Source organism: Tiliqua scincoides, chromosome 4 (assembly GCF_035046505.1).
Source record: "Tiliqua scincoides isolate rTilSci1 chromosome 4, rTilSci1.hap2, whole genome shotgun sequence".
Lineage (NCBI taxonomy): Eukaryota > Metazoa > Chordata > Lepidosauria > Squamata > Scincidae > Tiliqua > Tiliqua scincoides.
The window spans coordinates 133,025,717-133,039,126 of record NC_089824.1 but is presented as its reverse complement, the minus strand read 5'-3'; positions in this window follow the sequence as shown (position 1 = coordinate 133,039,126).

Genomic DNA, 13,410 nt, shown 5'->3' with positions numbered 1-13,410 from the left:
ATTGCTCAAGAAAAATATTTGCAGCACCATTAAAAACACTAATAGACTTACATCGCGCAAATTAATCTGTTAACAGAGGCACAAGTAAGAAAAGGGAAATGCTGCTTTGTGCAAACCAAACAGAAGAGGAGAATGCACCACAGCTTATCATTATGAACTTGTATTTAAATATTTATGTTCAAATTTCTTAACTTTGGGCCCAATCCTGAACCGGGCCAGTGCTGGTTCTGAGCTCTAGCGCCGGCACTGATTGTCACAAATGTGCCTTTGGGCGCATCCATGACAGCCTGTGTGGCGTCAGCACCGGCAATGGCCCAGTGCCAATCGGTGCTGAGTCCAGCGCTGGCTGGATGCCGCTCAGAGTTAGGTAAGGCAGTGAGGGCCTTGTGGGTAGGGGAAGGCATTCCAGGGGGAGGGCGGGGTAAGGGGAGGAATAACATAGGAGGAAGGGCAACATAGCAGAATCAAAATCCTTGGAATTTAATCACATTGGCTTGCAAACTCTTAAACCTTGCATCCATGTAACACCATGGACCTATCTAGTAGTTGAGGTGTACTACTGAGTATATAGATTGCAAAGATTGTGATCCCTTTGGGGACAGGGAGCCATTAATTATTTGATTTTCTCTGTAAACCACAATGTGAACTTTTTGTTGAAAAGTGGTATATAAATTTATTATTATTATTATTATTATTATTATTATTATTATTATTATTATTATTATTATTGCTGCACACTCCCAATTATGCGTTTTAAGTTGTATGTTATATGCTGAGCCTCTGGTTTAGTACATCAGGCACCTTAAAGATTTACTTAATGTTTCTACTGGTATTAAGTAGATACCAGTAGTATCTGAAAAACAGCCAACAGCCAACAGAAAAAAAGCTGAGGAGAGGGGACTTCAGGCACAGGAACTAGCAGAGAAAGAATTCAACATCCCTGTATGCCTGTCCCTTTTCTGTATGTAGTGGGGCATATGTCCTCCCCTCTTTAATATCTATTTGGCAGCAACTTGTGTTCCAAACTGCAGGTCTGCTACTGGTGCACCTACTTGGACCCTAAGTAGGCTGCCATTCATTCTTTAGGTCCTTTAAAAAAAATGACATTGTCTTCTAAATAAAGGACAATGTTAGCATGGATAACAGAGAAAATATTTCATTTTTATAGTTATGAGTTAATAGATCATTGTGCAAGGAACATACTAATATTTTATATCTTATAAAGAAGTACAAACCAAGCCATAAAAATTCAGAGGTGGCTCAGTGGCTGATAGTGTTTACAAAAAGGTTGTGAAGACCAGAATTAAAAAAAAAAGTTAATGAATAAAAATGTATCTGAATTTGCAGACTTTTTCACAAGTTCTGTAGATCATCAAAGAGAATCAATGTCAGTGAAGGCACAGTCACCTCTCAGCTTTAGTGAACATATTCAAAGGGGAAATCCTTAGGTTGTTTTTAAAAAAAGGGGGGGACGACAACAAGAAACTCATCTTCAAAGAGGATACCCAAGCAATATGACTGTTGCTGAAGAAGAAAATAATCAAAGGACAGGAGACCTTTCCTGTGCAGCCTGAAAATCCTCAAAGGGGAATCCCTCTGGAATGAGGATCTTTGAAGGTAAAATCTCTTTAGTGATGTACCAACTTTCAAAACGGGGGGGGGGGTCTTTCAAAACTTTGAAAACGCTATTCTTAACATCCTGTATTTTTCGCAAGGGAAATGGCAGCATTGTCAACTCAGAAACAGTGGCAATTCTCTCTGTTTCCCCTTGCACAGAAGATGAAGATTTAAAGGGTTTTTAATCAACAGAGCCAAATCATTACCTAGTACATAAGCAACATGTTTAGGCTAGAAAACATTGGCTGCCATCCCAAATGCATTTGTACCAGCTGAGCTCCACTAAATTGAACAATATATTCTAGCTTGTAGAATGATTTTCTGAATAGGAATGGAATTGCGCAGATGGAGGAATGTATTGCTCTAACTTTGGTTTTTTTTAAAAAATAAAGTATTTTAGCAGTCCTCTTTTATCGTTTTAAATAACGTATTAATTTTTTTAAAATTTAATTTATTGTTCTATGTATTTCCCAAATGAAGCAAGAACATATGTTATCTTAGAAAGACTCACAACACTGTAAGATGAATAATTTTTTATTTTGATTTGATTTATTTTGTTCCACTTATGTAGAATCCTCTAACCCAGGCAATGTGTGACCCACCAAGCCAAACACAGTCTATAAACCATGTACAGTGGCCCATCGGCCTTGAGAAATGTCAAGGTTTTACTGCCTGCGTAGATGACAAGCACCTGGCTTGTCAGGCTGTACTTGACTTGGTGGGTTACAACTTGTACAGGCCTACCCTAAAATTTCTCTATCAATTAGAAATGGATGACATCATTCTACAATAACTACTGCTACCACTGCTTCTGTGGATCTAAGTGGTTAATGGGATGCCATGAAACAAGGCGTTTATTTGTTCATATATTCATTTAGGGTGCAATCCAAACCAGCAGTTAGGTCAGTGCAAGTCCCTTGTGCCAGCCCAGGAGTGTGGCGAAAGTGCTGTAAAGCACTTTTGCACCACTCTGGAGGCCGCTGTGGACCCCCAGGAAGGTGAGTTTGCATCAGCTGAACTTGGCCGATGCAGGGGTCTGGGGAGGGCAGGGAGGAGATGGGGATGAGACAGGGATGAGGGAGGCTTTTCAGGATGGGGGGAGAGCAGACAGTGGGTGTTTCCAGGGGAGGGTGGGCAGGGAGCGGAATACGGGGCTAGGATCTAGCGGTTATTCCAGATCCTAAGGCAGCCTGGGTCAACCCCGGGCTACTTGGATTTTTGCCACCGATTTCGGTGGTGGAGATCCAATTAACCCCATTGGGTTCTCAGTGGGTTCTCCCCACTAAGCGCCCAAACCTTGCACTGGATACAGCACAGGCCTGCTGGCCTGCCTGTTCCAGTGCAAGTTAGGATTGCACTGTTATGTTGTAGCCCAATATGTAATCAGTGTTAAAATCCCCCCTTCCCATTACCAGCTTATACCAAACCACCAAATGGTAGGCCAATTGAACTCAGATCAATTTTTGAAGATGCCGAGAAAAACAGTACTTGTGCATTTGCTGAGTGGACAGGAGCCTCTTTAGATGTCAGAAGCCTGTGCTCACCCTTGTGTAGTGCTGTTTGTAGCTTCTGCGACCAGCTACACATAAGACTGGGGATTTCCTGTCCACCACAAACACCTCATTGCAGCTGGAGGTGATTTTGCCACTGCAGGAATTACTTCCCAAGGGTCAGACCAGGGAACAGGAGTGACTGGGCAAAGGCTGGGAATGGAGAAGTTGTAACTGTCTCATTTCCCCTTGCCAGACACTTCCCAAATCCCATTAGCAGGTGCAAATGATCTAGCACACCACTACTCCAGTTCAAGTTTCTGTAAAGTAGAGCTGAGAGTCAAGTCAGGTGAAGACATGAATTAGAGGGCAGCAACTGGTATTCACATACCCTTCTGTGATTAGGAGTTTAGTCCCCTCTCCCCCATTAGGCCAGTTTGTCAATTCTCACCCAGACTGTGTAAAAACCCTTTCTCTCCCACCAACAGAGACAATCTTTTTCAATCCACAGAACACTTGAAATAATAATAACAAGCATTCCCCTTGTAAATTAGCCAAGGCTTTTGTACTGGAGAATAGTTTTGGGGCTGCCCTTTGTCTTGGAAAGCTGAGGTGGTGGAGTGCAATACATACTCATGGCCTATGTCTTCAAGTCACTTTTTTTTCTAAGACAGATTTTGAATTCCTCTTTTATAAAATGGAATGGAACTGAATATTTTTCCTACAACTGAGGTGTAAAGACCTCTTTGACTGATCACCATAAGTAAGCCATGAACTAAGAACTAGAAACAGAGATTATTAGTTTCTATATCTTTTTTTCCCTTTTGCCACCTTTCTACCTTTCAAATACTTTTAAAGTCTTGTGCCTTAAATGAATCTATTTTTATGTTTTATCACTATACAACTGTGCTTGATGAGGAGGGTAAATTCTATGCTCAGCTTTGTTCAGTCCACCATTTGCTCTACAAGAAGGTGGGACACTTTCCAAATAAGTGGGTTCTTTCACAATGCCATACCATAATTATCGGGGTTCTCTTTGGTGTTTGTATAAAAGATTCTCATGAGCCTTAAGACAAGTCAGGTAGTGGCAGTTAGTTCTAGTTAGTGTTTTTCAAGATGGGATGGGGAGGGGTTTGTTGTAAGGTGTGTGTGTCCCTGAACACTGCTTGGATCCCTGAGCTCCATCATAGCCTCTGTTCTTCCCACAGAGAAATGTGCGGGAAGTGCGCTGCAAAATGTGGCAATGGTTTTAAAGATTATACAAAGCGCAAGCCAATGCATGCTGACTCAGAAGTAAATCCCACTGTATTCAATAGGCCTAACATCTATAAAAGTGTGTAGAGGATTGCAGCTGAGGAGACATTCATGGAGGCAAGATCTGTCAATGGTGATCAGCCACTATAGCAAATTAAAACCCCTTAAGTTCAGAATCAGTCTGCATTTCAACACCAGATGTGGGATACAGATAGGGAAGGTATGCTGCTTGCTTGGGGTCTTTCTGGAAGCACCTGGCCACTGGTGGAAATAAAATGTTGCATTCTTGGCTGATCTAGCAAGTGTTCATTGTCTGTTTGCATGAGTAGGACCTCCAGAACACACTTAAACATTCAACACATTGAAGACAGGTTGTAGATGCACATGGAATTAGTATCAAGTGTCCTTTCCAAGTAAACCTCCAATGATTCTGCCAGACATCCAAACTGCTCCATCTTCACGTTATCTATGTCATACTAACAATTAGCAGGAGTGATATACTGAGACATATGTATCCAGGGATGTGCCGGAGTTATAGCACCGAGTCACGAGTCAGCGGCCCCGCAACTCGAGTCAAGTCATGAGTCATAGTGTGTGCTGTCGCGACTCAACTTGCAAAAAAATTTGAGTCGTTTTGACTAGAGTCCAGGGTCATTTTGGGAATCAAATCCATGAGGAGAAAAAAAAAAACCTAAAGCCTATCTCCACCCCTCAACCACCCCCCAGCCCCTCTTGGAACCAACTACCCTCATCCCACCACAACTGCTGCCGTCATCGGTCTGAAAGACAGTTTCCGTATCACCTATGAGGTATTTCAGCTGACGCAGATGTGACAGGGGGAAAAAGTAAGCAAGCAAGCTCACACAAGCTGAAGAGAGTCAAATTTAATGTTTATTTGTATTTTGTCTTGCTTTGTATTTTAATCTTGATTGTTCGCCGCCTTGGGTGCCCTTTGGGGAGAAAGGCGGAATATAAATTCAATAAATAAATAAATTTGACTTAAATCAAATTTGAGTAATGATTTTTTTCAGGTATAAAGCCCGAGCCACAAGTCAGTGCCCGAGTCAGTGAAGTGCATGACTTGAGTCCCCATGAGTCGTGAAAAACAAGTGTTCTCATGACTTGGGTCAAGTCTGCGAGTCCCCATCCCTGACTACATCCCTTCACTGACCTTCATTCGTTAGCTCAGAACAAAGGAAGAAATGGCCTCTGCATTTTGTCCTTTGAGAAGAGAATGACAACTCCCCTCTCCTTCCCCAACCTACCAAATGATCTGATGAGAAACCACAGACTTCTAACCGCTAAGCTGTGTATTATTAGTATGACATGAAAACCACTGTGTTTCCAGAATTGATATAAATATCTTTAAAACCTGTGGCTGCTGCACAAGAAATACTATAGTAGTTTTGAGAATAATTTGCAGTCTACTCCATTCTACACTCCTCACTGTACAGATATAAATTTGGGGTTGGAATAGGGTGGGGTAGGAATTATATTTTGTTTTCCAATAGACAGCCCAAACTAGAAAGATGCATTCTACAAGGACCATCAGATGCCCATCACAAATCCCAATCATCATCAGGAGCAACAGCTTGACAAATGATTCTTGATGTTTGACAAATAATTAGCTGTCTGAGCCACTTTGCCTTTTCTTTGGGCAGCCATAAGCGGATTGTCAAGAACTGAACTTAAATGGCTAAAACACAAAATGACTTCCTTGCTGAAACGGATATGACAGTTGAAACTATTAGATATTCACTCCAAGCAATAAATTAGCTCTTTGGAATCTGAACGCTTTGCTTTTGAGGATCTCATTTGTCTATTTTTGTCCAAATTGCAGATGCTTGTCTAAAATGTCCAAAGTACGTTTATAAACTCAGTAACTCATCAGATGGCCAAAATGTTGTTTCAGCAGATAATCCGGAACTTTAAAGACTGTGTCTTTAGGCTACGTTGCTTAATTCAAAGCATGATCCAATTATGTATGTTTATGTGGAAATAAGTCCCACAGCCCTATAGGGCTTACTCCCACGTAAGAGTGCATAGGGTGGAAGCCTTAAACCAGTGGTGTAGCTAATGATTATGTAGCCCGGTGCCAAGTTCAAAATGTTGCCCCGGAGGTGATGTCACAACCAGAAGTGACATCATGCCTGGGCTTTTTAAAAAGTGAAAATTGGGAAGAACCCACCTCCTCCCCACAGCAGCTCACCACCCACTTGCTCTGCTGCCTCCCCCAGTCAGTGGCATAGCTAAGGCATCTATCTGCTATCCGGGGTCAAAGAAGATTTTGTAGCCCCCCTGCATGATAAAATCAAATTTAATTAAGTAAATAAATAAAAAGATATTGGTTCCATGCTGTATCATAATAACATTTCATTGGCACTCAGAACAATCAGTCATATAGGTCAGATTGGAGTTAAGCAAATCCACTTTTTTTTCACAAGCCAGTTGTGTTTTCATTTTCTGGTTAATTGGCCATAACTTTTGACAAAATACAGATATTCCAGTGCGGTTTGTTGCACTGCATTCAGCATTAAATTACCTTTCCAATGATATATAACACGATGGTATTATTCATACATACCAAAATTTTTAGTACTGGTCACAACTGTTAAGCTCAGCTTGTTGCCCCCCCTAAAGTTTGACGCCCGGTGCAACTGCTACCCCCTGCACCCGCTTAGCAACGCCACTGCCTTAATCTCTCTAGTACTTTGTGGAAAGCAGTGCCAGACCTCCCCAGCTCCACACCCCGGGGCAAAGGTCAATGATGGCGCCTCCCTGCAGGCTGTTGTCGCCCCCGGCATGGAAATCTGCCCCCCCCCACTCACTTGAGGCTCACTGAGACTTGTGCAACTTAAGCCTGTGCCGGGAAAGCTTCCTGAAACTTCCCTGATGCTATAAACTGTGCTTCCGAAAAAAAGGAAACACAGTTTCCAACCCTGTCGGGATTCTCAGGGAGGTTTCTGCAGAGTCCTAGAGGCTCGTGCCTGGGGCATTTGCCCCGTCAAACATAATGGGAGGTCCACCACTGGTGGAAAGGTCAGTCATGAATATTTATGGCCTTATTTTCCAAACTGGGCTCAAAAGAATTAGCACCATGTATGCTCTGATATAATCTGCCCTGCTGTATTTTTGATCCGTTTCCATTTGTTACAGTCCTGATCAGTATCTATTTTTTAACAGTAGTCACAGTCTGAATTGAACAAAGGCTGAAGGACAAGCAAATTTGACTCCATTTACTGACTCACTCCCACATGAACTAAGACACAAAGGGCTCTTTCACTCATTCAGATGGTTTTTCTTTTTCCTCTGGCAGTTCTTTTAAATTTTCCATTGTCTAATCATAACAATAACATGAGAGAAATAATAAATAATTTTACAGGCCCCTGCAATTCAGAAAAGCAACTATATTATCCCCAGTATAAAATTATCTGGAAGAAAAGAAGTTTCTCATAAGTTTTATTCTTGTTAGCTATTTTGATCTCTGTGAATTTATAGTCCTGTCTTGATGCGTGTAAGTAAGAACAAAGTGAAATGGGGGGGGGGAGAGGGGAAGCAGAAAATGTAAGGCTGTTGCTTGTGTTATCAGTCAAGCAAGCACGCATGAGTTTTAGTTCACAAATAAAGGCTGTTGCTTTGGGACTACACAAACGGGGGCTGCGGAGGGTTTCACAACAGTGGAACATTGTTCCATTGTTGTAATATGGTTTTTGGTAGTGCACGTAACACACACCCAGCAGCCTTTTTAAGAACGCTATCGCAAATGATGACAGCGCAGGAGGACTGCCGCCAGACCCAGACAGGTAAGTCTGACAGCAGTGGGGACAGGGATTGGTAGAATGGAAAGGGGAGAGTGTGGAAGGGGGAGGAGACAGGGCTGGGAGACGTGAACCAAGGCTGGGAAGGGGACAGTATCAGTGGCAATTGTGCCATCGATAACCTATCCCCTTTCCCAGCCTTGATCCACCTTCCCATGTCCACTTAGACTTGCGCCAGCAAAGTAGCTTGAGCAGCTCTAAATAGATTTATTCAAGTGGCAGAGGCTTACCCTGGGTAAGGGAACAAATGCTCCCTTACCCAAAGGAGACCTCTGGGGTTGGAAACTCCTTTGTGAAATATAGCATGTGCTCCATTGGCAGTGGCGTCACTAGGGTTCACATCACCCAGTGCGGGAGGCCAGCGCGTCACCCCCATGCAGTGGGCAGGGCAACACTCCAGGTGGTGGGCGTGGTGATCTACCATCGCCCCGCCCCCCACTGGTTTTTTGGCTGTACCTTTTGATAGAATAAAGATATTTCAACGCAGATATTTCAATAAAGATATTTCTAACGCAGTTAGAAATAAAGGTACCTTTTGATAGAATAAAGATATTTCAACCCCTGCTAACTGGTTAAGAGGCACTTTTTCAAGCGGGTGCTCCTCTTTTATTTAGCAGGGGGCGAGTAACTGGCCCATCTCACCCCAGCAGTGTCTTTTCTAGTGGCTGTCTGCTGCTGTTCTTTTGCATATTTTTAGATTGTGAGCCCTTTTGGGACAGGGAGCCTTTAGTTATTTGATTTTTACTGTAAACCGCTTTGTGAACTTTTTGTTGAAAAGCGGTATATAAATACTGTTGTTGTTGTTGTAGTTTGTTTCATCGCATTCTGCATGAAATTACACATTGATTGATATATAACATGATGGTATTATTTTTGCAAACTGGGATTTTAGTGATTTTGGTCACTAGTGGTGTCACCTCCCCCCAGGGTGTCAACTTACTAACACCTTATTGGAGCAGTTCTCAAACTTTTAGCACTGGGACCCACTTTTTAGAATGACAATCTGTCCAGGACCCATCATAAACCAAATTAAAATAAATAATTATAAATAAATTCAAGTGAAATAAATAAATAAATAAGGGAAAGCCAGTCCTGTTCCACCAAGTGAATTTTCTCTGTAGCCTGCCTGCAATAACACCCCCTCCCCCCAAAAAAAGAATCAGTAAGATTTTCACCCCTACCCAGGACCCAGTTCAATTTAAGTTCTTATATTTCAAGCATATCACTATCAGGACCCACCTGGCTATACAAGTCTGAGAGCCCAATCCTATGCCTGTCTACTCAGAAGTAAGTCCCATTATAGTCAGTGGGGCTTACTCCCAGGAAAGTGTGGATAGGATTGCAGCCTAAAACAGAAAAAAAATTCACCTTACCCTGTCAAGCCTCTGTTTCATACTTTTTATGGGGGGGGGGCTGCCTTCTGGAGCATTTGTTGAGCTCCAGTTGCAAAAAAACAGGACCATTCTGGTGATCTCACATTTCCCTTTGCCTGACCTGCCCAGGAGCCAAGGCACATTTGTTTACTCACGAGTAAACGCAACCATGTGGCTTAGTTTTGCTTTCCATAGGGCTCAATACATTCACTAGCTTGGAGGGAGGGACCTCCTCGAGTGTTTTTTTGGGGGGGTTGCATTCATTGGATCAGGACCATTCTGGTGTTGTTGGATTCCTCTCAGCCTGCCCTTTCAGAAGGACTAAGGCATGTTCGCCTACTCGTGAGTAAACGCACTATACAGCTCAGTTTCACTTTCCATTAGGCTCCATGCATTTGTTGTTTTCTGGTTTTTTGCCAAAAACTTTTGATAGAAAGGAGACATTTCACTCTGGTTTTTTTGCATTGCATTCAGCTGGAAATTCCGCATCCAACGGTATATAACATGATCATATTACTCCTAACCACCGCTATTTTAGTGCGTCACCCTCCCAGTGTGCATCACCCCCCCTTGTGCGTAACCTGGTGAAGTCTGCACCCCCCGCACCCCATAGCGATGCCACTGTCCATTGGCATGGCTGCATTGGTGCAGGGGGAATTAGGTAGGACTGGGCTAAAAAGCTCCCTCAATGTTAAACCTTTGACAGAGCCCTTCCTATAGACTTTTTGGCTGCTTACTGCAATTTATCATATTGTAGTTTGCATAATCTGAGGCACCTGAAGAGAAAACTGTCAAATTATCTACTTCTGTTCATGGGGGGGGGGATTAAGTCCTCTTTGCTTGGGTTTCAACTTGAGAGAAAGTGGCTGAGGTGTTCTTTGCTTCAAGGCCTACACTAGGAAGCCAAATGGGATGATTTTATGGACCAGAATTGACTCTGGGCCTGTGCAGCGCAATCCAAACTGCACCTTGGGGCAGCGCAAGTCCCTTGCGCGGCCCAGGAGGGTTGCAAACGTGCCATAAGGCAAGATTGCGCCTCCTTCTGAGTCGGCTAGGCTGACATAAGCCTCCACGTCAACGCAGGCACTGAGCCGGGCCGATGCAAGGCTCTGAGGTGGGTGTGGAGGAGGCGGGGAGGAGGCAGGAGGGAGGTGTTCCAGGGCAGGAGGCGGGCGGGCTGTGGGCGGCCCCGGGAGTAAGCGGATGGGGAGTGAAAAGTGGGGCTGGGATCCGGCAGTTATGCTGGATCCCAACCCCCATTCTCGAGGAACGCAGAATAGCTTCAAGCCGCTCCGTTCTCCTTGGACTTGTGCCACCTCAGGAGGTGGTGCAAGTCCGAGGAGACCCATTGGGGCCAGGGTAACCTATCTGGAGGTAAGGGGAAACATTTCCCCTTACCGCTCACTGAGCCACTTTGGGCACCTATCCTGCGCTGGATACAGCGCAAGCCTCTTGGCTTGCCTGTTCCAGTGCAAGATAGGATTCCGCCCATAGTAGCGAAAGGAGCAAATGCTACAGGTCCAACATTTTTGAGGGCCCCGCACCTGGTGACATCACTAGCAGGGGGGCTTTGCCATTAAGGTGGGGGGGACCATCTGCACCCACAAAAAGTCCAAATTCTGCACAAGTAAATGATGAGATGTACCTTCTTTGGTCTGTTTTTCTGTGCTTTACCCTTAAGGTGGTGGAGGGTGGGAGGCAAATCTACTGAAATCTTATTCATGCCTAACCAGAACAAGCATTTTGTGGTGTTTGCATGCCCCTCCAGCCTTGCTTTCTTCAACATCCCTTACTTGTAGTCTATACCTTCGCCATTTATTAAATTCCAGGGAGCAGAAGACAGTTGTTTGAACATATACAGAGGACTACTATCCATTCTTCAGCAAAGAGAGTATTTGTGTAGTTTTAAAATTTAGGGGCCCTTTATATGCTACAGGTCCCGCACAAGCTTAATCCAGCCCTGGGAGTGTCAGGGATAAAATGGGGGTTAGGATATTGGTGGAGCTCTCCTCAATTGGAACTCACTTTCTGCATGAAACAAAAAGACGCACTGCAAGTAGAACCAAGCACAGCTGGGCACTGACGTCCTAGGGTTTGCATCACCCCCTGTTGGAGTCCAGCGCGTTACCCCATGATGAACCTCCTTCCAGGCAATGGACAGGGCAACTATAACTTTTGATAGAATAGAGATATTTCAATGGAGCTTGTTTCATTGTATTCTTCATGAAATGACACAACAAATGATATATAACATGATGTTATTATTCAAAATTACCATGATTTAAAACATTTTTGCCAGTAGTGCTGTCACCCCACTGTGTGCATCACCCAGTACGGCCCCCACCCCTGCACCCCACTAGCAACACCACTGCAGCGGGGAGTGGGCTGGACTAGAACAATTCTCCCTGATGCATAAAGTATGTTTTTGACTCCCCGAGAGTTTTGCTTGGGGGAACCATTCAAAACATGACATACAACCTTGCAATCTGAATTAGTATGCTCCATTCTGCCACCCCTTTCCACTGCATCTGTAGACTGGGCCCGAATCACACACATGCGGATGGCAAAAATGTTGCCAAAGAAATTTGCTCAGTATCAGGAAAACAACAGCCATATGTTAACCAAACGATTAATGACTAATGAGACACAGAAGATTCGACTTACAAAACACAGAGTACTCAGACCAGCCAGCAAATGGCTTCTTTGCTCTTATCAAGGAAGGAAGGAAAGGACATAGATTGTGGGGACGACAACTCACTTTTGAATTTATCCTGTAATGCTGCATATATTCTGCAGCATGGATCTATTTCATGTATGGATTTAAATGTGACTCCCTATGTGCAGATCTGTCAAAGCCGCACTTAGGACCATAATAATGCACTAATGAATCACAAAACAACAAGGCACAGTTACCATTTTAAGAGTGATTTTCAAACAGTTCTGCAGTTCTTGCTTTCCTTTTATTGTGTTTGTGGATACCGTAATAATACTTCATCTAATGACACGTTTATAACAAGGCTAGGATTTGCCAGAGTTAACAAGATAATGGCATTAATGTATTGGAAACAGTTTACTTGGATCTCAAACTAATGCAAGTATTTAGCTGGAGATTGTGTCACAGAGATAAGCAAAGTGCGGACTGAGTCTAGTGTGTTTTATTAAATGAACTACAATTGTGAAACGATATAATGCTCCTATAAGTCATGAACTCATTTCACCCAGAGATAATAAATTAAGAATCTGATCCAAGCACATGTACTTGGAGCATAACTCTGCTGAAATCAATGGAGCTTAGTTCTGAGGATGTGCATTTAGGATTGGGGTGTTAAGCTTTATAATTCACCTTGTAAGTGTCAGCTGATTAAAGATTTTTAATCAATTACTCCTCCTGCTTTTAACCAATTAATTAACTGATTAATTTACAGATGTAAATTATTACTTCTCAGAGCCACTAGCCTGATGAGCGTTTTGTATTCATTATCCATGTCGAGCCTTATGCTTAATTACTTAATCTAGAATTATAGGGCTGTGGGCAATGAGAAGGTCATCAGTTCCAATCCCCTGATCACATGCAAGGAAGGTAGGATCCTTCACAGTTCAGTTCCCTGAAGATTGATGCACACTATCTAGACCACAGGCTGCCACAAGCGGTGTGTGGAAGCAATCAAGGTGGGCCTCATCAAAGGTATCTATAATGAAGCAAATAGATGTTTCCAGCAACGGAAATTGTTTATGGAATCAGAGGTTGCAAATCTTTGGGAAGCTGCCTTCTCAGGAGTCAAACCTTTTGATCCATCCTGATCAGCACTGTTGACACTGACTGGCAGTGGCTCTCCAGAATTTCAAATAAGGGTCTTT